Source organism: Carassius carassius, chromosome 9 (genome assembly GCF_963082965.1).
Source record: "Carassius carassius chromosome 9, fCarCar2.1, whole genome shotgun sequence".
NCBI classification, from domain to species: domain Eukaryota; kingdom Metazoa; phylum Chordata; class Actinopteri; order Cypriniformes; family Cyprinidae; genus Carassius; species Carassius carassius.
In genome coordinates, this window is record NC_081763.1 from 1,590,001 (window position 1) to 1,617,500 (window position 27,500).

The 27,500-nt window shown below is 38.6% G+C and overlaps 8 non-coding genes and 1 pseudogene across 8 annotated transcripts in view; all 9 read right to left on the reverse strand.

Annotated features, from left to right (window-relative positions):
* The window catches only part of LOC132150474 (5S ribosomal RNA), a 119-nt gene extending 77 nt beyond the window's left edge, over nucleotides 1-42 (reverse strand). The window contains exon 1 of the ribosomal RNA XR_009435705.1: nucleotides 1-42. This exon is cut by the window's left edge and continues 77 nt beyond it. This is a non-coding gene — a ribosomal RNA (5S ribosomal RNA).
* A 2,011-nt stretch (nucleotides 43-2,053) lies between these two features.
* On the reverse strand, nucleotides 2,054-2,172 carry LOC132150218 (5S ribosomal RNA). The gene has a single exon (XR_009435458.1). It is a non-coding gene; the product is annotated as a 5S ribosomal RNA (ribosomal RNA).
* A 316-nt stretch (nucleotides 2,173-2,488) lies between these two features.
* LOC132151183 (5S ribosomal RNA) lies at nucleotides 2,489-2,607 on the reverse strand. Its single transcript, XR_009436340.1, has one exon. It is a non-coding gene; the product is annotated as a 5S ribosomal RNA (ribosomal RNA).
* A 7,647-nt stretch (nucleotides 2,608-10,254) lies between these two features.
* LOC132150438 (5S ribosomal RNA) lies at nucleotides 10,255-10,373 on the reverse strand. The gene has a single exon (XR_009435671.1). It is a non-coding gene; the product is annotated as a 5S ribosomal RNA (ribosomal RNA).
* Nucleotides 10,374-13,224: 2,851 nt separating this feature from the next.
* LOC132150349 (5S ribosomal RNA) lies at nucleotides 13,225-13,343 on the reverse strand. The gene has a single exon (XR_009435584.1). It is a non-coding gene; the product is annotated as a 5S ribosomal RNA (ribosomal RNA).
* A 742-nt stretch (nucleotides 13,344-14,085) lies between these two features.
* LOC132150350 (5S ribosomal RNA) lies at nucleotides 14,086-14,204 on the reverse strand. The gene has a single exon (XR_009435585.1). It is a non-coding gene; the product is annotated as a 5S ribosomal RNA (ribosomal RNA).
* Nucleotides 14,205-15,236: 1,032 nt separating this feature from the next.
* On the reverse strand, nucleotides 15,237-15,355 carry LOC132150629 (5S ribosomal RNA). The gene has a single exon (XR_009435856.1). It is a non-coding gene; the product is annotated as a 5S ribosomal RNA (ribosomal RNA).
* A 2,353-nt stretch (nucleotides 15,356-17,708) lies between these two features.
* LOC132150735 (5S ribosomal RNA) lies at nucleotides 17,709-17,817 on the reverse strand (annotated as a pseudogene).
* A 4,069-nt stretch (nucleotides 17,818-21,886) lies between these two features.
* Nucleotides 21,887-22,005, reverse strand: LOC132150351 (5S ribosomal RNA). Its single transcript, XR_009435586.1, has one exon. It is a non-coding gene; the product is annotated as a 5S ribosomal RNA (ribosomal RNA).
* Between the last annotated feature and the right edge of the window lie 5,495 nt (nucleotides 22,006-27,500).

A 27,500-nucleotide genomic window follows, 5' to 3' on the forward strand; every position in this document is an offset into this window, starting at 1 on the left:
TCAGACGAAATCGGGCATAGCCAGGTTGGTATGGCCGTAAGCGAAGGAGGCTGAAAAGAGAGGGCTATTTAAAGATCAGCCACTATAATCGCCAGTGCATTATATAAGTAGGGAAGGAAACCCAAAAGCTTACAGCACCTGGTATTCCCAAAAGTACTAACCAGGCCTATTAGATAATTACTGAAAAAATCCAAAAGTACTAACCTGGCCCAAACCTGCTTACATTCTGCGATCGGGCATTGACTCTTTTTTGTTTTTTTGCAAGATTATTGGACAATTAGTGAAAGCTTCCAAACGTACTAACCAGGCCTATTAGATAATTACTGGAAAAATCCAAAAGTACTAACCTGGCCCAAACCTGCTTACATTCTGAGATCGGGCATTGACTTTTTTTTTTTTGCAAGATTATTGGACAATTAGTGAAAATTTCCTAAAGTACTAACCAGGCCTATTAGATAATTACTGAAAAAATCCAAAAGTACTAACCTGGCCCAAACCTGCTTACATTCTGAGATCGGGCATTGACTTTTTTTTTTTTTTTTTTTGCAAGATTATTGGACAATTAGTGAAAATTTCCAGATGTACTAACCAGCCCTATTAGATAATTACTGAAAAAATCCAAAAGTACTAACCTGGCCCAAACCTACTCACATTCTGAGATCGGGCATTGACTTTTTTTTTTTTTTTTTTGCAAGATTATTGGACAATTAGTGAAAATTTCCAAAAGTACTAACCAGGTCTATTAGATAATTACTGAAAAAATCCAAAAGTACTAACCTGGCCCAAACCTGCTTAGATTTGGAGATCAGTTGAGATTGGGCATAGCCAGGATGGTATGGCCATAAGCGAAGGAGGCTGCAAAGAGAGGGCTATTTAAAGATCAGCCACTATGTTACGACCCCTCTAAGATTTGTCTAGGAGCAAGAGGAGTAACACTAAAGAAAATATAGCAAAAATTGTAAGAATGATCGGAGGCGGCAAGAAACCATGCAAAAGACAAGAACTGCCAATGAAAAAAATGATTTATTGTACAAAAAGGAAAAAAGACCATTAAACTATAAAGTAGATTTACAAAAGGATTAATTATTAAAGCCACAACCAATATATACAAACTTACAAAAATAAATAAATAAATAAAAAAGAAAAATGACCACGAGGAGAAAAAAAAACTACTAAACAAATCAACCCGAAAGAAAGGGGACTCTAGTGATGCCAAAAGAAAGAAACAAAACAAAACCAATCCTACCTGGTTTAACCCTCTAACCTAACTAAAGGAAAGAAAAGAAAACAATCAAATTTTCAGCGCCAAGCGCCGTATACTTCCCTCCTCTCGACTAACAAAACAAAACATACAGTGGGTGGCGTTCACCTCTTACCTGGGGTTTCTATACACGGAGTTACCTAAATGTTGCACAATGGAAGTCGTACGACATCTTCCCTATCCTCCTTCCTCTTGGTAAAGAGTAAACATCAGAGAGCGTAAGCTCAGCAAAGATCAAAACCCAACGCCATCCAAGTGAAAGAAAATAAACGAACCAAAATAGTAAATCAACATTATGACCAAAACAACAGAGGTTGGCATAAACAAATGACAGACAAAGCGAGGCAAAACAAAACGAAACAAACCGAGTAACAATGACAGCAAAAAATCAAAACAACCGAGTGAAAATTTAGTGAAAATTTGTGAAAATTTCCTAAAGTACTAACCAGGCCTATTAGATAATTATTGAAAAAATCCAAAAGTACTAACCTGGCCCAAACCTGCTTACATTCTGAGATCGGGCATTGACTCTTTTTTTTTTTTTTTTTTTTGCAAGATTATTGGACAATTAGTGAAAATTTCCAAAAGTACTAACCAGGCCTATTAGATAATTACTGAAAAAATCCAAAAGTACTAACCTGGCCCAAACCTGCTCAGATTTGGAGATCAGTTGAGATCGGGCATAGCCAGGATGGTATGGCCATAAGCGAAGGAGGCTGCAAAGAGAGGTCTATTTAAAGATCAGCCACTATAATCGCCAGTGCTTTATATAAGTAGGGAAGGAAACCCAAAAGCTTACAGCACCTGGTATTCCGAGGCAGTCTCCCATCCAAGTACTAACCAGGCCCAAACCTGCTTAGCTTCCGAGATCAGACGAGATCGGGCATAGCCAGGTTGGTATGGCCGTAAGCGAAGGAGGCTGCAAAGAGAGGGCTATTTAAAGATCAGCCACTATAATCGCCAGTGCATTATATAAGTAGGGAAGGAAACCCAAAAGCTTACAGCACCTGGTATTCCCAAAAGTACTCACCAGGCCTATTAGATAATTACTGAAAAAATCCAAAAGTACTAACCTGGCCCAAACCTGCTCAGATTTGGAGATCAGTTGAGATCGGGCATAGCCAGGATGGTATGGCCATAAGCGAAGGAGGCTGCAAAGAGAGGGCTATTTAAAGATCAGCCACTATAATCGCCAGTGCGTTATATAAGTAGGGAAGGAAACCCAAAAGCTTACAGCACCTGGTATTCCCAGGCGGTCTCCCATCCAAGTACTAACCAGGCCCAAACCTGCTTAGCTTCCGAGATCAGACGAGATCGGGCATAGCCAGGTTGGTATGGCAGTAAGCGAAGGAGGCTGCAAAGAGAGGGCTATTTAAAGATCAGCCACTATAATCGCCAGTGCATTATATAAGTAGGGAAGGAAACCCAAAAGCTTACAGCACCTGGTATTCCCAAAAGTACTAACCAGGCCTATTAGATAATTACTGAAAAAATCCAAAAGTACTAACCTGGCCCAAACCTGCTTACATTCTGAGATCGGGCATTGACTTTTTTTTTTTTTTTGCAAGATTATTGGACAATTAGTGAAAATTTCCAGATGTACTAACCAGCCCTATTAGATAATTACTGAAAAAATCCAAAAGTACTAACCTGGCCCAAACCTACTTGCATTCTGAGATCGGGCATGGACTCTTTTATTTTTTTTTTGCAAGATGATTGGACAACTAGTGAAAATTTCCAAAAGTACTAACCAGGTCTATTAGATAATTACTGAAAAAATCCAAAAGTACTAACCTGGCCCAAACCTGCTTAGATTTGGAGATCAGTTGAGATTGGGCATAGCCAGGATGGTATGGCCATAAGCGAAGGAGGCTGCAAAGAGAGGGCTATTTAAAGATCAGCCACTATGTTACGACCCCTCTAAGATTTGTCTAGGAGCAAGAGGAGTAACACTAAAGAAAATATAGCAAAAATTGTAAGAATGATCGGAGGCGGCAAGAAACCATGCAAAAGACAAGAACTGCCAATGAAAAAAATGATTTATTGTACAAAAAGGAAAAAAGACCATTAAACTATAAAGTAGATTTACAAAAGGATTAATTATTAAAGCCACAACCAATATATACAAACTTACAAAAATAAATAAATAAATAAAAAAGAAAAATGACCACGAGGAGAAAAAAAAACTACTAAACAAATCAACCCGAAAGAAAGGGGACTCTAGTGACGCCAAAAGAAAAAAGAAACAAAACAAAACCAATCCTACCTGGTTTAACCCTCTAACCTAAATAAAGGAAAGAAAAGAAAACAATCAAATTTTCAGCGCCAAGCGCCGTATACTTCCCTCCTCTCGACTAACAAAACAAAACATACAGTGGGTGGCGTTCACCTCTTACCTGGGGTTTCTATACACGGAGTTACCTAAATGTTGCACAATGGAAGTCGTACGACATCTTCCCTATCCTCCTTCCTCTTGGTAAAGAGTAAACATCAGAGAGCGTAAGCTCAGCAAAGATCAAAACCCAACGCCATCCAAGTGAAAGAAAATAAACGAACCAAAATAGTAAATCAACATTATGACCAAAACAACAGAGGTTGGCATAAACAAATGACAGACAAAGCGAGGCAAAACAAAACGAAACAAACCGAGTAACAATGACAGCAAAAAATCAAAACAACCGAGCCTCCTTTCATTCCTTTCCAGCTTCCTTTTATCTGCCAGCGGGAACATCACTGGCAGCGGATAGGTCGACGTCACATCTCTTGATGATGATTGACAGCCTCGTGAGCCAATCGGCAGTCAAGGAATGACGGCCTAAGAAATCGACAGGGAAAGAGAGAGAGAGAGAGAGAGAGAGAGAGAGAAAAAGCGCAGGAGAGAAAACAAACACAGGCACTCCCACAAAACACCTATGAACGTAACACTCCCACCCTTAAGAACAAACTCGTTTTGAGAAAAAAAAACTAGACTCTCGAGAGAGCATCAGCCAAAACATTCTCCGAACCCTTCTTATGTCGGATATCGAGGTTGTAGTTCTGGACAACAAGAGCCCAACGCATCAACCGCTGATTGTGATTATACATTCGGGTTAAAAACACGAGAGGATTGTGATCTGTATATACCACAATCGGAAGACTACTAGAACCAAGATAAACCTCAAAGTGTTGTAATGAGAGTAACAAAGCAAGAGCTTCTTTTTCAATAGTTGAATAATTTAGCTGATGTTTGTTAAACTTGTGAGAGTAATAACTAATAGGATGTTCTATTCCATTGGCATCCTCTTGAATAAGAACACCCCCAGCACCCACGGCGCTTGCATCAACCTCCAATTTAAAATTCTGAGCAAAGTCAGGTGCCTTTAAAACAGGTGCATTGCACATCAGAGTTTTGACTGAATCAAAAGCATGTTGACTCTCAGCTGACCACCCATAAGACTTAGCTGGACTCAGCAGTGAAGTAAGGGGACTCACAACGGTCGAGAAATTCTTACAAAAGCTACGATAATAGCCTGCCATTCCCAAGAACCTCCTCAACTCTCTGCGGGTGGTAGGAATTGGGAATTCGGCGATGGCAGTTACCTTGGCCTCTACTGGTCGTACTTGGCCTTGACCCACCTCCTTACCAAGGTAAGTGACAGTTCCTTTGCCAAATTCACATTTTGCTAAATTAAGTGTCAAATTTGCTTTAGCAAGTCGCTCAAACACTGTTCTCAACAGGCTAATGTGTTCTGTCCAACTCAACGAATACAACACTAGATCATCGAGATACGCGTTGCAATTTGGTACATCATGTAAAACGATATTAACGAGGCGCTGGAAAGTTGCTGGGGCATTTCTAAGCCCGAAAGCCATTGCCGTATATTGGAGGAAATTATCTGAAGTTACAAAGGCTGAAATCTCTGAAGCTCTTGAGGTGAGTGGAACTTGCCAATATCCTTTTAGCATATCCAGCTTTGTAACAAAACGTGCAGAACCGATGTTATCTATACAATCCTCCATCTGAGGTAAGGGGTAACTGTCTGGCACAGTCACAGCATTTACCTTACGGTAATCTGTGCAAAATCTAAATGAGCCATCGGGTTTGGGAACAAGTAGGCATGGAGAACTCCACGGACTACAACTGGACTTGGCCAAACAATTTTCCAACAGATACTCTACCTCTTGACTCATAAAAGATCTCTTCATTGAGTTTACACGGTAAGCATGTTGCTTGATAGGACGAGCTCCGTTCACATCAATATCATGTTTCAGTACATTGGTTTGTGTAGGAACATCACCAAACAGACATTTAAAATCAGAAAGTGTCTTTACAACGTCTATTCTCTGATCTACAGTCAAATGATTAAGATAGGAGTGAAGATCTTCTAAAATCTCAGAATTTGCCAACCTTACACCCTGCTGCAAAGCATGGCGAAGCACCACACCATCCGTGTCCACCTCCAAGATACCAGGAGATGACTTCCGATCCACGGCTATCGCAACAGAAGAGACAGCGGGCCCTGCCGTCTGTTCCACAACACTCGCCGTTGACGACTCTCTAGTATGATAAGCTTTTAACATGTTTAGATGGCAAACACGGGTTTTTCGTTTTCGATCAGGTGTACACAACATATAATCAGTTTCACTCATTCTCTTTTTCACAACATAGGGACCAAAGAAACGAGCAGATAAAGATGATCCGGGGACAGGTAACAACACAAGCACTTCGTCATCAGGTTGGAAAGATCGCGCTACGGATTGTTTATCATATGTACACTTCATATCTTTCTGAGCATTTGCAAGCCCTTCTCTAGCTAGTGACCAAGCAGTATGAAGGCGACCTCGAAACTGGCTCACATAATCCAGTACATTAGTGTCTGTATTCGAATTAGATGCTAAAATTCGTTCTTTAAGAACTTTCAACGGGCCTCTAACTTGGTGTCCGAACACAAGTTCGGCTGGACTAAAACCAAGAGATTCTTGAATGGTCTCTCTAACAGCAAACAGAACTAAGGGAACTCCCTCATCCCAATCGTTAGCAGTGTAATAGCAATATTTCTTAAGCATCGACTTAAGGGTTTGGTGAAACCGTTCAAGTGCGCCCTGGCTCTGCGGATGGTACGCACTTGAGACTCGATGGGAAATTGCTAGTGATTCAAGTACTTGTTTAAAAAGTTTAGATAAAAAATTCGTACCTTGATCGGTTTGCACTACTTTTGGAAGTCCAAACGTGGAGAAGAATTTCACCAATGCCTTGCTGACTACAGGCGCAGTGATTTTTCTTAAGGGAATCGTCTCTGGAAATCTTGTGGCCACACACATGATAGTTAACAAAAACTGGTTACCAGATTTAGTCTTAGGTAATGGACCGACACAGTCAACCAGCACGTGTTCGAACGGGTCTCCAATCGCGGGTATAGGAATCAAAGGAGCAGGTGGAATGCTCTGATTTGGCTTCCCAACAATCTGACAGGTATGGCAAGTACGACAGTAATGAGCAACATCTTTCTTTAAACCTGGCCAAAAGAAATGACTCAAAATCCTGTTGTATGTCTTGGTAACACCTAAATGACCAGCAAGTTGGTGATCATGAGCTAAAAACAAGACATGTTGACGATAGGAAAACGGGACCACAATTTGATAAACCACATTCCAATCTAAATTCTCGTCAGCCTGAGAACACCACTTTCTCATCAGTAAGTCTTTGTCAATGAAGTAAGCAAATTTCTTATCCTTAACGACATCAGAAGAAACAGCAGAATTAAAAGCAGTGGCAAGTGTTTTATCCTCTTTCTGTGCAGCAATAATTTTCTCACGTGACACAGGTAATGTAAGTAACTCTGCATCAGACTCAACTACACCTTTGTTTTCTATTTTTGAACTGTTTTTCTGTTCAAGATTCACATCCAATAATGCGTCACCAGACAACAGTGGGAACATAAATGAGTTAGACAGATCAACTACATCACCTACTCTGCGCGACTGGGCGCGTGTGACAGCGCAGGCTGGAAAAACATCAACGCAAGCTTCAGACAATCCTTCTAACTCACTGAACGCATTCGGTTCCTCAACGACTTGAATAACAGGCATTACCTTCCCACCTGCCAGGTCATTTCCAAGGATAAAATCAACACCCTTCACAGGGAGTGAAGGACACACCGCAACTCTAACAAAACCAGTACACAATTCACTCTGTAAGTGCACATGGTGCAGCCGAAATTTCACACAACCCATTTCGATTCCCTGCACGATCACACTAGAACCACAGAAGGTATTGTCAGACAACTGTATCTTACCTGCCAAAATAAAAGACTGCATGGCACCAGTATCCCTGAGTATTCTTATTTCTTCCTGGTCCTCCGTTTTTCCAGACAGAGATATTAACCCTTTTGACACAAAGGGCTGATAACTCTCATCAATTCTCTCCTCAGTATTCACAGTAGCCGCCGATTTAAAAGCCTTCACAAACCCCACGCCCTTTGGTTGTGGCTGCTGCTTGCGCTTCAACGCCAAACAATCAGCAATCACATGCCCTTTCTTGTGGCAGTAAAAACATTCACGCCCTTCTTTATTACGAGGGGGGCTAAATCTTGAACGTGACATTTGAGGTTGCGAGCTGTCAATCTGTAACTTTTCAGGACGTGCAGAGGCAAATACATTCTTGTGGGTTAAAACAAACTCATCTGAGAGTACAGCTGCGTGTGATAGGGTAGTTACCTTCTGTTCATTAAGATACACTACAATACGGTCAGATAAACATCCTTTAAACTCCTCTAGCAACATCAACTCCCTTAAAGAGTCAAGATCACTCACTTTACTGGCGGTACACCATTTATCAAACAACAATCCTTTCTCCCTAGCAAATTCCACAAATGTTTGTGTAGGACTCTTTCTGTGTTTTCTGAACCGTTGCCTATAAGCCTCCGGAACCAACTCATATGCTTGCAGAATAGCAGACTTCACAGACTCATATTTCAGACTCTCTTCTAGTGATAACGTAGCACAAACCTCTTGCGCTTTCCCAAATAATCTACATTGCAAAAGCAAAGACCAAACCTCCCTAGGCCAATGAAGAGAAGTTGCGATGCGTTCAAACGCACTAAAGTAAGAATCTATTTCTGTTTCTCTAAATTGAGGAACGAGTGCAATGTGTTTACTCACGTCAAAGGCATATGGGGTTAAACCAACGTGCGGCGGCGGAGAAACTGGAGCGATGTTCAACTGTCCAGCTGAGCTAGCAGCAACTTTTGATGCACCCAGCTCAAGCTCCCTCAGTTTCACCTGCTTCTCTGCCTCGATTTCCAACTTACGCAACTCCAACTGCAAGTTCAGGTCAGCTTGGCGCGCCTGGGCTCTCTCTTGCGCTTCATAATGCAATCGGGCAAGGCGGACCTTCAGTCGCGTACCTTCCCGTGAACCAACAGAACTGGGTGAAAACGGCTCAAACGGTGGTAAGCCGGCCTTGGCTTCGGCCTCCGCCTCCGCGTCAGCAACAGCTCCGCCACTCCGCTTGTCCTTCTCCCCAGACCAGAATTGCGCCCGAGCTGCATCATCCACGTTAACCTGCCCGCCTGTGTCAACACCCCCTACGTTTGACGTAGGCAACACCTGCAACTCATTCAAATGCAAGATCAAAATTCGTTTTATTTCTTTTTTTAGAGACTGTTTACTTACCACAATCTGAAAATGGTCTGCGATCTGCAACAAATCCTGCTTCCTACACAAATTAATCTGCTCTACAGATGGACTGACAACAAAATCTCGCAAATTAAACATTTCCATAATGAATAACAAACCGATAAGCATTACACTACCACACTGCATGAGTAAACCCTATACTGTCATAATACACCAAACAACGCAATTTTTCTTGCCACCAACACATCCACAAAATTGCCATATCTATTTTAGTTTTTTTAAAGATCAATTTAATCCCGGATGAGCCCCCATTTAATGTTACGACCCCTCTAAGATTTGTCTAGGAGCAAGAGGAGTAACACTAAAGGAAATATAGCAAAAATTGTAAGAATGATCGGAGGCGGCAAGAAACCATGCAAAAGACAAGAACTGCCATGAAAAAAATGATTTATTGTACAAAAAGGAAAAAAGACCATTAAACTATAAAGTAGATTTACAAAAGGATTAATTATTAAAGCCACAACCAATATATACAAACTTACAAAAATAAATAAATAAATAAAGAAAAATGACCACGAGGAGAAAAAAAAACTACTAAACAAATCAACCCGAAAGAAAGGGGACTCTAGTGACGCCAAAAGAAAGAAAGAAACAAAACAAAACCAATCCTACCTGGTTTAACCCTCTAACCTAACTAAAGGAAAGAAAAGAAAACAATCAAATTTTCAGCGCCAAGCGCCGTATACTTCCCTCCTCTCGACTAACAAAACAAAACATACAGTGGGTGGCGTTCACCTCTTAACTGGGGTTTCTATACACGGAGTTACCTAAATGTTGCACAATGGAAGTCGTACGACATCTTCCCTATCCTCCTTCCTCTTGGTAAAGAGTAAACATCAGAGAGCGTAAGCTCAGCAAAGATCAAAACCCAACGCCATCCAAGTGAAAGAAAATAAACGAACCAAAATAGTAAATCAACATTATGACCAAAACAACAGAGGTTGGCATAAACAAATGACAGACAAAGCGAGGCAAAACAAAACGAAACAAACCGAGTAACAATGACAGCAAAAAATCAAAACAACCGAGCCTCCTTTCATTCCTTTCCAGCTTCCTTTTATCTGCCAGCGGGAACATCACTGGCAGCGGATAGGTCGACGTCACATCTCTTGATGATGATTGACAGCCTCGTGAGCCAATCGGCAGTCAAGGAATGACGGCCTAAGAAATCGACAGAGAAAGAGAGAGAGAGAGAGAGAGAGAGAGAGAGAAAAAGCGCAGGAGAGAAAACAAACACAGGCACTCCCACAAAACACCTATGAACGTAACACACTATAATCGCCAGTGCTTTATATAAGTAGGGAAGGAAACCCAAAAGCTTACAGCACCTGGTATTCCCAGGAGGTCTCCCATCCAAGTACTAACCAGGCCCAAACCTGCTTAGCTTCCGAGATCAGACGAGATCGGGCATAGCCAGGTTGGTATGGCCGTAAGCGAAGGAGGCTGCAAAGAGAGGGCTATTAAAAGATCACCCACTATAATCGCCAGTGCATTATATAAGTAGGGAAGGAAACCCAAAAGCTTACAGCACCTGGTATTCCCAAAAGTACTAACCAGGCCTATTAGATAATTACTGAAAAAATCCAAAAGTACTAACCTGGCCCAAACCTGCTTACATTCTGAGATCGGGCATTGACTTTTTTTTTTTTTTTTTGCAAGATTATTGGACAATTAGTGAAAATTTCCAAAAGTACTAACCAGGCCTATTAGATAATTACTGAAAAAATCCAAAAGTACTAACCTGGCCCAAACCTGCTTACCTTCTGAGATCAGGCATTGATTCTTTTTTTTTTTTGCAAGATTATTGGACAATAAGTGAAAATTTCCAAAAGTACTAACCAGGCCTATTAGATAATTACTGAAAAAATCCAAAAGTACTCACCTGGCCCAAACCTGCTTACCTTCTGAGATCAGGCATTGATTCTTTTTTTTTTTTGCAAGATTATTGGACAATAAGTGAAAATTTCCAAAAGTACTAACCAGGCCTATTAGATAATTACTGAAAAAATCCAAAAGTACTCACCTGGCCAAAACCTGCTTACATTCTGAGATCGGGCATTGAGTCTTTTTTTTTTTTTACAAGATTATTAGACAATTAGTGAATTTTTCCAGAAGTACTAACCTGGCCCAAACCTGCTTAGATTTGGAGATCAGTTTAGATCGGGCATAGCCAGGTTGGTATGGCCGTAAGCAAAGGAGGCTGCAAAGAGAGGGCTATTTAAAGATCAGCCACTATAATCGCCAGTGCTTTATATAAGTAGGGAAGGAAACCCAAAAGCTTACAGCACCTGGTATTCCCAAAAGTACTAACCAGGCCTGTTAGATAATTACTGAAAAAATCCAAAAGTACTAACCTGGCCCAAACCTGCTTACATTCTGAGATCGGGCATTGACTCTTTTTTGTTTTTTTACAAGATTATTAGACAATAAGTAAATTTTTCCAAAAGTACTAACCATGCCTATTAGATATTTACTGAAAAAATCCAAAAGTACTAACCTGGCCCAAACCTGCTAACATTCTGAGGTCGGGCATTGACTCTTGGAAATTTTCACTAATTGTCCAATAATCTTGCAAAAAAAAAAAAAAAGTACTAACCAGGCCTATTAGATAATTACTGAAAAAATCCAAAAGTACTTACCTGGCCCAAACCTGCTTACATTCTGAGATCGGGTATTGACTTTTTTTTTTTTTTTTTTTTTTACAAGATTATTGGACAATTAGTGACAATTTTCAAAAGTACTAACCAGCCCTATTAGATAATTACTGAAAAAATCCAAAAGTACTAACCTGGCCCAAACCTACTTACATTCTGAGATCGGGCATTGACTCTCTTTTTTTTTTTTTGTAAGATTATTTGACAATTAGTGAACATTTCCAAAAGTACTAACCAGGCCTATTAGATAATTACTGAAAAAATCCCAAAGTACTAACCTGGCCCAAACCTGCTTACATTCTGAGATCGGGCATTGAGTCTTTTTTTTTTTTTTTTTGCAAGATTATTGGACAATTAGTGAACATTTCCAAAAGTACTAACCAGGCCTATTAGATAATTACTGAAAAAATCCAAAAGTACTAACCTGGCCCAAACCTGCTTAGATTTGGAGATCAGTTTAGATCGGGCATAGCCAGGATGGTATGGCCATAAGCGAAGGAGGCTGCAAAGAGAGGGCTATTTAAAGATCAGCCACTATAATCGCCAGTGCTTTATATAAGTAGGGAAGGAAACCCAAAAGCTTACAGCACCTGGTATTCCCAAAAGTACTAACCAGGCCTATTAGATAATTACTGAAAAAATCCAAAAGTACTAACCTGGCCCAAACCTGCTTACATTCTGAGATCGGGCATTGACTCTTTTTTGTTTTTTTACAAGATTATTAGACAATAAGTGAATTTTTCCAAAAGTACTAACCATGCCTATTAGATATTTACTGAAAAAATCCAAAAGTACTAACCTGGCCCAAACCTGCTTACATTCTGAGATCGGGCATTGACTTTTTTTTTTTTTGCAAGATTATTGGACAATTAGTGACAATTTCCAAAAGTACTAACCAGCCCTATTAGATAATTACTGAAAAAATCCAAAAGTACTAACCTGGCCCAAACCTGCTTACATTCTGAGATCGGGCATTGACTCTTTTTTTTTTTTTTTTGCAAGATTATTGGACAATTAGTGAACATTTCCAAAAGTACCAACCAGGCCTATTAGATAATTACTGAAAAAATCCAAAAGTACTTACCTGGCCCAAACCTGCTTACATTCTGAGATCGGGCATTGACTCTTTTTTTTTTTTTTTTGCAAGATTATTGGACAATTAGTGAACATTTCCAAAAGTACTAACCAGGCCTATTAGATAATTACTGAAAAAAATCCAAAAGTACTAACCTGGCCCAAACCTGCTTACATTCTGAGATCGGGCATTGAGTCTTTTTTTTTTTTTTTTTTGCAAGATTATTGGACAATTAGTGAACATTTTCAAAAGTACTAACCAGGCCTATCAGATAATTACTGAAAAAATCCAAAAGTACTAACCTGGCCCAAACCTGCTTACATTCTGAGATCGGGCATTGACTTTTTTTTTTTTTTTTTGCAAGATTATTGGACAATTAGTGAAAATTTCCAAAAGTACTAACCTGGCCCAAACCTGCTTAGATTTGGAGATCAGTTTAGATCGGGCATAGCCAGGATGGTATGGCCATAAGCGAAGGAGGCTGCAAAGAGAGGGCTATTTAAAGATCAGCCACTATAATCGCCAGTGCTTTATATAAGTAGGGAAGGAAACCCAAAAGCTTACAGCACCTGGTATTCCCAGGCGGTCTCCCATCCAAGTACTAACCAGGCCCAAACCTGCTTAGCTTCCGAGATCAGACAAGATCAGGCATAGCCAGGTTGGTATGGCCATAAGCGAAGGAGGCTGCAAAGAGAGGGCTATTTAAAGATCAGCCACTATAATCGCCAGTGCATTATATAAGTAGGGAAGGAAACCCAAAAGCTTACAGCACCTGGTATTCCCAAAAGTACTAACCAGGCCTATTAGATAATTACTGAAAAAATCCAAAAGTACTTACCTGGCCCAAACCTGCTTACATTCTGAGATCGGGCATTGACTTTTTTTTTTTGCAAAATTATTGGACAATTAGTGAAAATTTCCAAAAGTACTAACCAGGCCTATCAGATAATTACTGAAAAAATCCAAAAGTACTAACCTGGCCCAAACCTGCTTACATTCTGAGATCGGGCATTGACTTTTTTTTTTTTTTTTTGCAAGATTATTGGACAATTAGTGAACATTTCCAAAAGTTCTAACCAGGCCTATTAGATAATTACTGAAAAAATCTAAAAGTACTAACCTGGCCCAAACCTGCTTACATTCTGAGATCGGGCATTGACTTTTTTTTTTTTTTTTTGCAAGATTATTGGACAATTAGTGAACATTTCCAAAAGTTCTAACCAGGCCTATTAGATAATTACTGAAAAAATCCAAAAGTACTAACCTGGCCCAAACCTGCTTAGATTTGGAGATCAGTTTAGATCGGGCATAGCCAGGATGGTATGGCCATAAGCGAAGGAGGCTGCAAAGAGAGGGCTATTTAAAGATCAGCCACTATAATCGCCAGTGCTTTATATAAGTAGGGAAGGAAACCCAAAAGCTTACAGCACCTGGTATTCCCAGGCGGTCTCCCATCCAAGTACTAACCAGGCCCAAACCTGCTTAGCTTCCGAGATCAGACAAGATCAGGCATAGCCAGGTTGGTATGGCCATAAGCGAAGGAGGCTGCAAAGAGAGGGCTATTTAAAGATCAGCCACTATAATCGCCAGTGCATTATATAAGTAGGGAAGGAAACCCAAAAGCTTACAGCACCTGGTATTCCCAAAAGTACTAACCAGGCATATTAGATAATTACTGAAAAAATCCAAAAGTACTAACCTGGCCCAAACCTGCTTACATTCTGAGATCGGGCATTGACTCTTTTTTGTTTTTTTACAAGATTATTAGACAATAAGTGAATTTTTCCAAAAGTACTAACCATGCCTATTAGATATTTACTGAAAAAATCCAAAAGTACTAACCTGGCCCAAACCTGCTTACATTCTGAGATCGGGCATTGACTTTATTTTTTTTGCAAGATTATTGGACAATTAGTGAAAATTTCCAAAAGTACTAACCAGGCCTATTAGATAATTACTGAAAAAAACCAAAAGTACTAACCTGGCCCAAACCTGCTTACATTCTGAGATCGGGCATTGAGTCTTTTTTTTTTTTTTTTTTTGCAAGATTATTGGACAATTAGTGAAAATTTCCTAAAGTACTAACCAGGCCTATTAGATAATTACTGAAAAAATCCAAAAGTACTTACCTGGCCCAAACCTGCTTACATTCTGAGATCGGGCATTGACTTTTTTTTTTTTTTTTGCAAGATTATTGGACAATTAGTGAACATTTCCAAAAGTACTAACCAGGCCTATTAGATAATTACTGAAAAAATCCAAAAGTACTTACCTGGCCCAAACCTGCTTACATTCTGAGATCGGGCATTGACTTTTTTTTTTTTTTTTGCAAGATTATTGGACAATTAGTGAAAATTTCCAAAAGTACTAACCAGGCCTATTAGATAATTACTGAAAAAATCCAAAAGTACTAACCTGGCCCAAACCTGCTTAGATTTGGAGATCAGTTTAGATCGGGCATAGCCAGGATGGTATGGCCATAAGCGAAGGAGGCTGCAAAGAGAGGGCTATTTAAAGATCAGCCACTATAATCGCCAGTGCTTTATATAAGTAGGGAAGGAAACCCAAAAGCTTACAGCACCTGGTATTCCCTGGCAGTCTCCCATCCAAGTACTAACCAGGCCCAAACCTGCTTAGCTTCCGAGATCAGACAAGATCAGGCATAGCCAGGTTGGTATGGCCATAAGCGAAGGAGGCTGCAAAGAGAGGGCTATTTAAAGATCAGCCACTATAATCGCCAGTGCATTATATAAGTAGGGAAGGAAACCCAAAAGCTTACAGCATCTGGTATTCCCAAAAGTACTAACAAGGCCTATTAGATAATTACTGAAAAAATCCAAAAGTACTAACCTGGCCCAAAGCTGCTTACATTCTGAGATCGGGCATTGATTCTTTTGTTTTTTTACAAGATTATTAGACAATTAGTGAATTTTTCCAAAAGTACTAACCACGCCTATTAGATAATTACTGAAAAAATCCAAAAGTACTTACCTGGCCCAAACCTGCTTACATTCTGAGATCGGGCATTGACTCTTTTTTGTTTTTTTACAAGATTATTGGACAATTAGTGACAATTTCCAAAAGTACTAACCAGCCCTATTAGATAATTACTGAAAAAATCCAAAAGTACTAACCTGGCCCAAACCTGCTTACATTCTGAGATCGGGCATTGACTCTTTTTTTTTTTTTTTTTGCAAGATTATTGGACAATTAGTGAAAATTTCCTAAAGTACTAACCAGGCCTATTAGATAATTACTAAAAAAATCCAAAAGTACTTACGTGGCCCAAACCTGCTTACATTCTGAGATCGGGCATTGACTTTTTTTTTTTTTTTTGCAAGATTATTGGACAATTAGTGAACATTTCCAAAAGTACTAACCAGGCCTATTAGATAATTACTGAAAAAATCCAAAAGTACTTACCTGGCCCAAACCTGCTTACATTCTGAGATCGGGCATTGACTTTTTTTTTTTTTTTTTGCAAGATTATTGGACAATTAGTGAAAATTTCCTAAAGTACTAACCAGGCCTATTAGATAATTACTGAAAAAATCCAAAAGTACTTACCTGGCCCAAACCTGCTTACATTCTAAGATCGGGCATTGACTTTTTTTTTTTGCAAGATTATTGGACAATTAGTGACAATTTCCAAAAGTACTAACCAGCCCTTTTAGATAATTACTGAAAAAATCCAAAAGTACTAACCTGGCCCAAACCTACTTACATTCTGAGATCGGGCATTGACTCTCTTTTTTTTTTTTTTGCAAGATTATTTGACAATTAGTGAAAATTTCCAAAAGTATTAACCAGCCCTATTAGATAATTACTGAAAAAATCCAAAAGTACTAACCTGGCCCAAACCTGCTTCGATTTGGTGATCAGTTAAGATCGTGCATAGCCAGGATGGTATGGCCATAATTGAAGGAGGCTGCAAAGAGACGGCTATTTAAAGATCAGCCACTATAATCGCCAGTGCTTTATATAAGTAGGGAAGGAAACCCAAAAGCTTACAGCACCTGGTATTCCCAAAAGTACTAACCAGGCCTATTAGATAATTACTGAAAAAATCCAAAAGTACTAACCTGGCCCAAACCTGCTTACATTCTGAGATCGGGCATTGACTTTTTTTTTTTTGCAAGATTATAGGACAATTAGTGAAAATTTCCAAAAGTACTAACCAGGCCTATTAGATAATTACTGAAAAAATCCAAAAGTTCTAACGTGGCCCAAACCTGCTTACATTCTGAGATCGGCATTGAGTCTTTTTTTTTTTTTTTTTTTTGCAAGATTATTGGACAATTAGTGAAAATTTCCTAAAGTACTAACCAGGCCTATTAGATAATTACTGAAAAAATCCAAAAGTACTTACCTGGCCCAAACCTGCTTACATTCTGAGATCGGGCATTGACTCTTTTTTTTTTTTTTTTTTGCAAGATTATTGGACAATTAGTGAACATTTCCAAAAGTACTAACCAGGCCTATTAGATAATTACTGAAAAAATCCAAAAGTACTAACCTGGCCCAAACCTGCTTACATTCTGAGATCGGGCATTGACTTTTTTTTTTTTGCAAGATTATTGGACAATTAGTGAACATTTCCAAAAGTACTAACCAGGCCTATTAGATAATTACAGAAAAAATCCAAAAGTACTAACCTGGCCCAAACCTGCTTAGATTTGGAGATCAGTTTAGATCGGGCATAGCCAGGATGGTATGGCCATAAGCGAAGGAGGCTGCAAAGAGAGGGCTATTTAAAGATCAGCCACTATAATCGCCAGTGCTTTATATAAGTAGGGAAGGAAACCCGAAAGCTTACAGCACCTGGTATTCCCAAAAGTACTAAACAGGCCTATTAGATAATTACTGAAAAAATCCAAAAGTACTAACCTGGCCCAAACCTGCTTAGATTTGGAGATCAGTTTAGATCGGGCATAGCCAGGATGGTATGGCCATAAGCGAAGGAGGCTGCAAAGAGAGGGCTATTTAAAGATCAGCCACTATAATCGCCAGTGCTTTATATAAGTAGGGAAGGAAACCCAAAAGCTTACAGCACCTGGTGGTCTCCCATCCAAATACTAACCAGGCCCAAACCTGCTTAGCTTCCGAGATCAGACAAGATCAGGCATAGCCAGGTTGGTATGGCCATAAGCTAAGGAGGCTGCAAAGAGAGGGCTATTTAAAGATCAGCCACTATAATCGCCAGTGCATTATATAAGTAGGGAAGGAAACCCAAAAGCTTACAGCACCTGGTATTCCCAAAAGTACTAACCAGGCCTATTAGATAATTACTGAAAAAATCCAAAAGTACTAACCTGGCCCAAAGCTGCTTACATTCTGAGATCGGGCATTGACTCTTTTTTGTTTTTTTACAAGATTATTAGACAATTAGTGAATTTTTCCAAAAGTACTAACCACGCCTATTAGATAATTACTGAAAAAATCCAAAAGTACTAACCTGGCCCAAACCTGCTTACATTCTGAGATCGGGCATTGACTCTTTTTTGTTTTTTTACAAGATTATTAGACAATTAGTGAATATTTTCAAAAGTACTAACCACGCATATTAGATAATTACTGAAAAAATCCAAAAGTACTTACCTGGCCCAAACCTGCTTACATTCTGAGATCGGGCATTGACTCTTTTTTTTTTTTTTTGCAAGATTATTGGACTATTAGTGAAAATTTCCAAAAGTACTAACCAGGCCTATTAGATAATTACTGAAAAAATCCAAAAGTACTAACCTGGCCCAAACCTGCTTACATTCTGAGATCGGGCATTGACTCTTTTTTTTTTTTTCTTTGCAAGATTATTGGACAATTAGTGAACATTTCCAAAAGTACTAACCAGGCCTATTAGATAATTACTGAAAAAATCCAAAAGTACTAACCTGGCCCAAACCTGCTTACATTCTGAGATCGGGTATTGACTCTTTTTTTTTTTTTTTCTTTGCAAGATTATTGGACAATTAGTGAACATTTCCAAAAGTACTAACCAGGCCTATTAGATAATTACTGAAAAAATCCAAAAGTACTTACCTGGCCCAAACCTGCTTACATTCTGAGATCAGTTTAGATCGGGCATAGCCAGGATGGTATGGCCATAAGCGAAGGAGGCTGCAAAGAGAGGGCTATTTAAAGATCAGCCACTATAATCGCCAGTGCTTTATATAAGTAGGGAAGGAAACCCAAAAGCTTACAGCACCTGGTATTCCCAAAAGTACTAACCAGGCCTATTAGATAATTACTGAAAAAATCAAAAAGTACTAACCTGGCCCAAACCTGCTTACATTCTGAGATCGGGCATTGACTTTTTTTTTTTTTTTTTTTTGCAAGATTATTGGACAATTAGTGACAATTTCCAAAAGTACTAACCAGCCCTTTTAGATAATTACTGAAAAAATCCAAAAGTACTAACCTGGCCCAAACCTACTTACATTCTGAGATCGGGCATTGACTCTCTTTTTTTTTTTTTTGCAAGATTATTTGACAATTAGTGAAAATTTCCAAAAGTATTAACCAGCCCTATTAGATAATTACTGAAAAAATCCAAAAGTACTAACCTGGCCCAAACCTGCTTCGATTTGGTGATCAGTTAAGATCGTGCATAGCCAGGATGGTATGGCCATAATTGAAGGAGGCTGCAAAGAGACGGCTATTTAAAGATCAGCCACTATAATCACCAGTGCTTTATATAAGTAGGGAAGGAAACCCAAAAGCTTACAGCACCTGGTATTCCCAAAAGTACTAACCAGGCCTATTAGATAATTACTGAAAAAATCCAAAAGTACTAACCTGGCCCAAACCTGCTTACATTCTGAGATCGGGCATTGACTTTTTTTTTTTGCAAGATTATTGGACAATTAGTGAACATTTCCAAAAGTACTAACCAGGCCTATTAGATAATTACAGAAAAAATCCAAAAGTACTAACCTGGCCCAAACCTGCTTAGATTTGGAGATCAGTTTAGATCGGGCATAGCCAGGATGGTATGGCCATAAGCGAAGGAGGCTGCAAAGAGAGGGCTATTTAAAGATCAGCCACTATAATCGCCAGTGCTTTATATAAGTAGGGAAGGAAACCCGAAATCTTACAGCACCTGGTATTCCCAAAAGTACTAAACAGGCCTATTAGATAATTACTGAAAAAATCCAAAAGTACTAACCTGGCCCAAACCTGCTTACATTCTGAGATCGGGCATTGACTCTTTTTTTTTTTTTTTTGCAAGATTATTGGACAATTAGTGAACATTTCCAAAAGTACTAACCAGGCCTATTAGATAATTACTGAAAAAATCCAAAAGTACTAACCTGGCCCAAACCTGCTTACATTCTGAGATCGGGCATTGAGTCTTTTTTTTTTTTTTTTGCAAGATTATTTGACAATTAGTGAAAATTTCCTAAAGTACTAACCAGGCCTATTAGATAATTATTGAAAAAATCCAAAAGTACTAACCTGGCCCAAACCTGCTTACATTCTGAGATCGGGCATTGAGTCTTTATTTTTTTTTTGCAAGATTATTGGACAATTAGTGAACATTTCCAAAAGTACTAACCAGGCCTATTAGATAATTACTGAAAATCCAAAAGTACTAACCTGGCCCAAACCTGCTTACATTCTGAGATCGGGCATTGACTCTTTTTTGTTGTTTTACAAGATTATTAGACAATAAGTGAATTTTTCCAAAAGTACTAACCATGCCTATTAGATATTTACTGAAAAAATCCAAAAGTACTAACCTGGCCCAAACCTGCTTACATTCTGAGATCGGGCATTGACTCTTTTTTGTTTTTTTACAAGATTATTAGACAATAAGTGAATTTTTCCAAAAGTACTAACCATACCTATTAGATATTTACTGAAAAAATCCAAAAGTACTAACCTGGCCCAAACCTGCTTAGATTTGGTGATCAGTTGAGATCGTGCATAGCCAGGATGGTATGGCCATAAGCGAAGGAGGCTGCAAAGAGACGGCTATTTAAAGATCAGCCACTATAATCGCCAGTGCTTTATATAAGTAGGGAAGGAAACCCAAAAGCTTACAGCACCTGGTATTCCCAAAAGTACTAACCAGGCCTATTAGATAATTACTGAAAAAATCCAAAAGTACTTACCTGGCCCAAACCTGCTTACATTCTGAGATCGGGCATTGAGTCTTTTTTTTTTTTTTGCAAGATTATTGGACAATTAGTGAAAATTTCCAAAAGTACTAACCAGGCCTATTAGATAATTACTGAAAAAATCCAAAAGTACTTACCTGGCCCAAACCTGCTTACATTCTGAGATCGGGCATTGACTCTTTTTTTTTTTTTTTTGCAAGATTATTGGACAATTAGTGAACATTTCCAAAAGTACTAACCAGGCCTATTAGATAATTACTGAAAAAATCCAAAAGTACTTACCTGGCCCAAACCTGCTTACATTCTGAGATCGGGCATTGACTCTTTTTTTTTTTTTTTTGCAAGATTATTGGACAATTAGTGAAAATTTCCAAAAGTACTAACCAGGCCTATTAGATAATTACTGAAAAAATCCAAAAGTACTAACCTGGCCCAAACCTGCTTAGATTTGGAGATCAGTTTAGATCGGGCATAGCCAGGATGGTATGGCCATAAGCGAAAGAGGCTGCAAAGAGAGGGCTATTTAAAGATCAGCCACTATAATCGCCAGTGCTTTATATAAGTAGGGAAGGAAACCCAAAAGCTTACAGCACCTGGTATTCCCAAAAGTACTAACCAGGCCTATTAGATAATTACTGAAAAAATCCAAAAGTACTAACCTGGCCCAAACCTGCTTACATTCTGAGATCGGGCATTGACTCTTTTTTGTTTTTTTACAAGATTATTAGACAATAAGTGAATTTTTCCAAAAGTACTAACCAGGCCTATTAGATAATTACTGAAAAAATCCAAAAGTACTAACGTGGCCCAAACCTGCTTACATTCTGAGATCGGGCATTGAGTCTTTTTTTTTTTTTTTTTGCAAGATTATTTGACAATTAGTGAAAATTTCCTAAAGTACTAACCAGGCCTATTAGATAATTACTGAAAAAATCCAAAAGTACTTACCTGGCCCAAACCTGCTTAGATTTGGAGATCAGTTTAGATAGGGCATAGCCAGGATGGTATGGCCATAAGCGAAGGAGGCTGCAAAGAGAGGGCTATTTAAAGATCAGCCACTATAATCGCCAGTGCTTTATATAAGTAGGGAAGGAAACCCAAAAGCTTACAGCACCTGGTATTCCCAGGCGGTCTCCCATCCAAGTACTAACCAGGCCCAAACCTGCTTAGCTTCCGAGATCAGACAAGATCAGGCATAGCCAGGTTGGTATGGCCATAAGCGAAGGAGGCTGCAAAGAGAGGGCTATTTAAAGATCAGCCACTATAATCGCCAGTGCATTATATAAGTAGGGAAGGAAACCCAAAAGCTTACAGTACCTGGTATTCCAAAAAGTACTAACCAGGCCTATTAGATAATTACTGAAAAAATCCAAAAGTACTTACCTGGCCCAAACCTGCTTACATTCTGAGGTCGGGCATTGACTTTTTTTTTTTTTTTTGCAAGATTATTGGACAATTATTGACAATTTCCAAAAGTACTAACCAGGCCTATTAGATAATTACTGAAAAAATCCAAAAGTACTAACCTGGCCCAAACCTGCTTACATTCTGAGATCGGGCATTGACTCTTTTTTTTTTTTTTTTGCAAGATTATTGGACAATTAGTGACAATTTCCAAAAGTACTAACCAGGCCTATTAGATAATTACTGAAAAAATCCAAAAGTACTTACCTGGCCCAAACCTGCTTAGATTTGGAGATCAGTTTAGATCGGGCATAGCCAGGATGGTATGGCCATAAGCGAAGGAGGCTGCAAAGAGAGGGCTATTTAAAGATCAGCCACTATAATCGCCAGTGCTTTATATAAGTAGGGAAGGAAACCCAAAAGCTTACAGCACAAAAAGGAAACCCAAAAGCTTACAGGCGGTCTCCCATCCAAGTACTAACCAGGCCCAAACCTGCTTAGCTTCCGAGATCAGACAAGATCAGGCATAGCCAGGTTGGTATGGCCATAAGCGAAGGAGGCTGCAAAGAGAGGGCTATTTAAAGATCAGCCACTATAATCGCCAGTGCATTATATAAGTAGGGAAGGAAACCCAAAAGCTTACAGCACCTGGTATTCCCAAAAGTACTAACCAGGCCTATTAGATAATTACTGAAAAAATCCAAAAGTACTTACCTGGCCCAAACCTGCTTACATTCTGAGGTCGGGCATTGACTTTTTTTTTTTTTTTTTTTGCAAGATTATTGGACAATTAGTGACAATTTCCAAAAGTACTAACCAGCCCTATTAGATAATTACTGAAAAAATCCAAAAGTACTAACCTGGCCCAAACCTGCTTACATTCTGAGATCGGGCATTGACTCTTTTTTGTTTTTTTACAAGATTATTGGACAATTAGTGAAAATTTCCTAAAGTACTAACCAGGCCTATTAGATAATTACTGAAAAAATCCAAAAGTACTAACCTGGCCCAAACCTGCTTAGATTTGGTGATCAGTTGAGATCGTGCATAGCCAGGATGGTATGGCCATAAGCGAAGGAGGCTGCAAAGAGACGGCTATTTAAAGATCAGCCACTATAATCGCAAGTGCTTTATACAAGTAGGGAAGGAAACCCAAAAGCTTACAGCACCTGGTATTCCCAAAAGTACTAACCAGGCCTATTAGATAATTACTGAAAAAGTCCAAAAGTACTAACCTGGCCCAAACCTGCTTACATTCTGAGATCGGGCATTGACTTTTTTTTTTGCCAGATTATAGGACAATTAGTGAAAATTTCCAAAAGTACTAACCAGGCCTATTAGATAATTACTGAAAATATCCAAAAGTACTAACGTGGCCCAAACCTGCTTACATTCTGAGATCGGGCATTGAGTCTTTTTTTTTTTTTTTGCAAGATTATTTGACAATTAGTGAAAATTTCCTAAAGTACTAACCAGGCCTATTAGATAATTATTGAAAAAATCCAAAAGTACTAACCTGGCCCAAACCTGCTTACATTCTGAGATCGGGCATTGACTCTTTTTTTTTTTTGCAAGATTATTGGACAATTAGTGAAAATTTCCAAAAGTACTAACCAGGCCTATTAGATAATTACTGAAAAAATCCAAAAGTACTTACCTGGCCCAAACCTGCTTACATTCTGAGATCGGGCATTGACTTTTTTTTTTTTTTTTGCAAGATTATTGGACAATTAGTGAACATTTCCAAAAGTACTAACCAGGCCTATTAGATAATTACTGAAAAAATCCAAAAGTACTTACCTGGCCCAAACCTGCTTACATTCTGAGATCGGGCATTGACTTTTTTTTTTTTTTTTGCAAGATTATTGGACAATTAGTGAACATTTCCAAAAGTACTAACCAGGCCTATTAGATAATTACTGAAAAAATCCAAAAGTACTTACCTGGCCCAAACCTGCTTACATTCTGAGATCGGGCATTGACTTTTTTTTTTTGCAAGATTATTGGACAATTAGTGAAAATTTCCAAAAGTACTAACCAGGCCTATTAGATAATTACTGAAAAAATCCAAAAGTACTAACGTGTCCCAACCCTGCTTACATTCTGAGATCGGGCATTGACTCTTTTTTTTTTTTTGCAAGATTATTGGACAATTAGTGAACATTTCCAAAAGTACTAACCAGGCCTATTAGATAATTACTGAAAAAATCCAAAAGTACTAACCTGGCCCAAACCTGCTTACATTCTGAGATCGGGCATTGACTCTTTTTTGTTTTTTTACAAGATTATTAGACAATAAGTGAATTTTTCCAAAAGTACTAACCATGCCTATTAGATATTTACTGAAAAAATCCAAAAGTACTAACCTGGCCCAAACCTGCTAACATTCTGAGGTCGGGAATTGACTTTTTTTTTTTTTGCAAGATTATTTGACAATTAGTGAAAATTTCCAAAAGTACTAACCAGGCCTATTAGATAATTACTGAAAAAATCCAAAAGTACTAACCTGGCCCAAACCTGCTTAGATTTGGTGATCAGTTGAGATCGTGCATAGCCAGGATGGTATGGCCATAAGCGAAGGAGGCTGCAAAGAGACGGCTATTTAAAGATCAGCCACTATAATCGCCAGTGCTTTATACAAGTAGGGAAGGAAACCCAAAAGCTTACAGCACCTGGTATTCCCAAAAGTACTAACCAGGCCTATTAGATAATTACTGAAAAAATCCAAAAGTACTAACCTGGCCCAAACCTGCTTACATTTTGAGATCGGGCATTGAGTCTTTTTTTTTTTTTTTTGCAAGATTATTGGACAATTAGTGAAAATTTCCAAAAGTACTAACCAGGCCTATTAGATAATTACTGAAAAAATCCAAAAGTACTAACCTGGCCCAAACCTGCTTACATTCTGAGATCGGGCATTGACTTTTTTTTTTTTGCAAGATTATAGGACAATTAGTGAAAATTTCCAAAAGTACTAACCAGGCCTATTAGATAATTACTGAAAAAATCCAAAAGTACTAACGTGGCCCAAACCTGCTTACATTCTGAGATCGGGCATTGAGTCTTTTTTTTTTTTGCAAGATTATTGGACAATTAGTGAACATTTCCAAAAGTACTAACCAGGCCTATTAGATAATTACTGAAAAAATCCAAAAGTACTAACGTGGCCCAAACCTGCTTACATTCTGAGATCGGGCATTGACTTTTTTTTTTTTTGCAAGATTATTGGACAATTAGTGAAAATTTCCAAAAGTACTAACCAGGCCTATTAGATAATTACTGAAAAAATCCAAAAGTACTAACCTGGCCCAAACCTGCTTAGATTTGGAGATCAGTTTAGATCGGGCATAGCCAGGATGGTATGGCCATAAGCGAAGGAGGCTGCAAAGAGAGGGCTATTTAAAGATCAGCCACTATAATCGCCAGTGCTTTATATAAGTAGGGAAGGAAACCCAAAAGCTTACAGCACCTGGTATTCCCAAAAGTACTAACCAGGCCTATTAGATAATTACTGAAAAAATCCAAAAGTACTAACCTGGCCCAAACCTGCTTACATTCTGAGATCGGGCATTGACTCTTTTTTGTTTTTTTACAAGATTATTAGACAATAAGTGAATTTTTCCAAAAGTACTAACCATGCCTATTAGATATTTACTGAAAAAATCCAAAAGTACTAACCTGGCCCAAACCTGCTTAGATTTGGTGATCAGTTGAGATCGTGCATAGCCAGGATGGTATGGCCATAAGCGAAGGAGGCTGCAAAGAGAGGGCTATTTAAAGATCAGCCACTATAATCGCCAGTGCTTTATATAAGTAGGGAAGGAAACCCAAAAGCTTACAGCACCTGGTATTCCCAAAAGTACTAACCAGGCCTATTAGATAATTACTGAAAAAATCCAAAAGTACTTACCTGGCCCAAACCTGCTTACATTCTGAGATCGGGCATTGACTCTTTTTTTTTTTTTTGCAAGATTATTGGACAATTAGTGAAAATTTCCTAAAGTACTAACCAGGCCTATTAGATAATTACTGAAAAAATCCAAAAGTACTTACCTGGCCCAAACCTGCTTACATTCTGAGATCGGGCATTGACTCTTTTTTTTTTTTTTGCAAGATTATTGGACAATTAGTGAAAATTTCCTAAAGTACTAACCAGGCCTATTAGATAATTACTGAAAAAATCCAAAAGTACTTACCTGGCCCAAACCTGCTTACATTCTGAGATCGGGCATTGACTCTTTTTTTTTTTTTTGCAAGATTATTGGACAATTAGTGAAAATTTCCAAAAGTACTAACCAGGCCTATTAGATAATTACTGAAAAAATCCAAAAGTACTAACCTGGCCCAAACCTGCTTAGATTTGGAGATCAGTTGAGATCGGGCATAGCCAGGATGGTATGGCCATAAGCGAAGGAGGCTGCAAAGAGAGGGCTATTTAAAGATCAGCCACTATAATCACCAGTGCTTTATATAAGTAGGGAAGGAAACCCAAAAGCTTACAGCACCTGGTATTCCCAAAAATACTAACCAGGTCTATTAGATAATTACTGAAAAAATCCAAAAGTACTAACCTGGCCCAAACCTGCTTACATTCTGAGATCGGGCATTGAGTCTTTTTTTTTTTTTTTTTTTTTGCAAGATTATTGGACAATTAGTGAAAATTTCCTAAAGTACTAACCAGGCCTATTAGATAATTACTGAAAAAATCCAAAAGTACTTACCTGGCCCAAACCTGCTTAGATTCTGAGATCGGGCATTGACTCTTTTTTTTTTTTTTTTGCAAGATTATTGGACAATTAGTGAACATTTCCAAAAGTACTAACCAGGCCTATTAGATAATTACTGAAAAAATCCAAAAGTACTAACCTGGCCCAAACCTGCTTACATTCTGAGATCGGGCATTGACTTTTTTTTTTTTTGCAAGATTATTGGACAATTAGTGAACATTTCCAAAAGTACTAACCAGGCCTATTAGATAATTATTGAAAAAATCCAAAAGTACTAACCAGGCCTATTAGATAATTACTGAAAAAATCCAAAAGTACTTACCTGGCCCAAACCTGCTTACATTCTGAGATCGGGCATTGACTCTTTTTTTTTTTTTTTTGCAAGATTATTGGACAATTAGTGAAAATTTCCAAAAGTACTAACCAGGCCTATTAGATAATTACTGAAAAAATCCAAAAGTACTAACCTGGCCCAAACCTGCTTAGATTTGGAGATCCGTTTAGATCGGGCATAGCCAGGATGGTATGGCCATAAGCGAAGGAGGCTGCAAAGAGAGGGCTATTTAAAGATCAGCCACTATAATC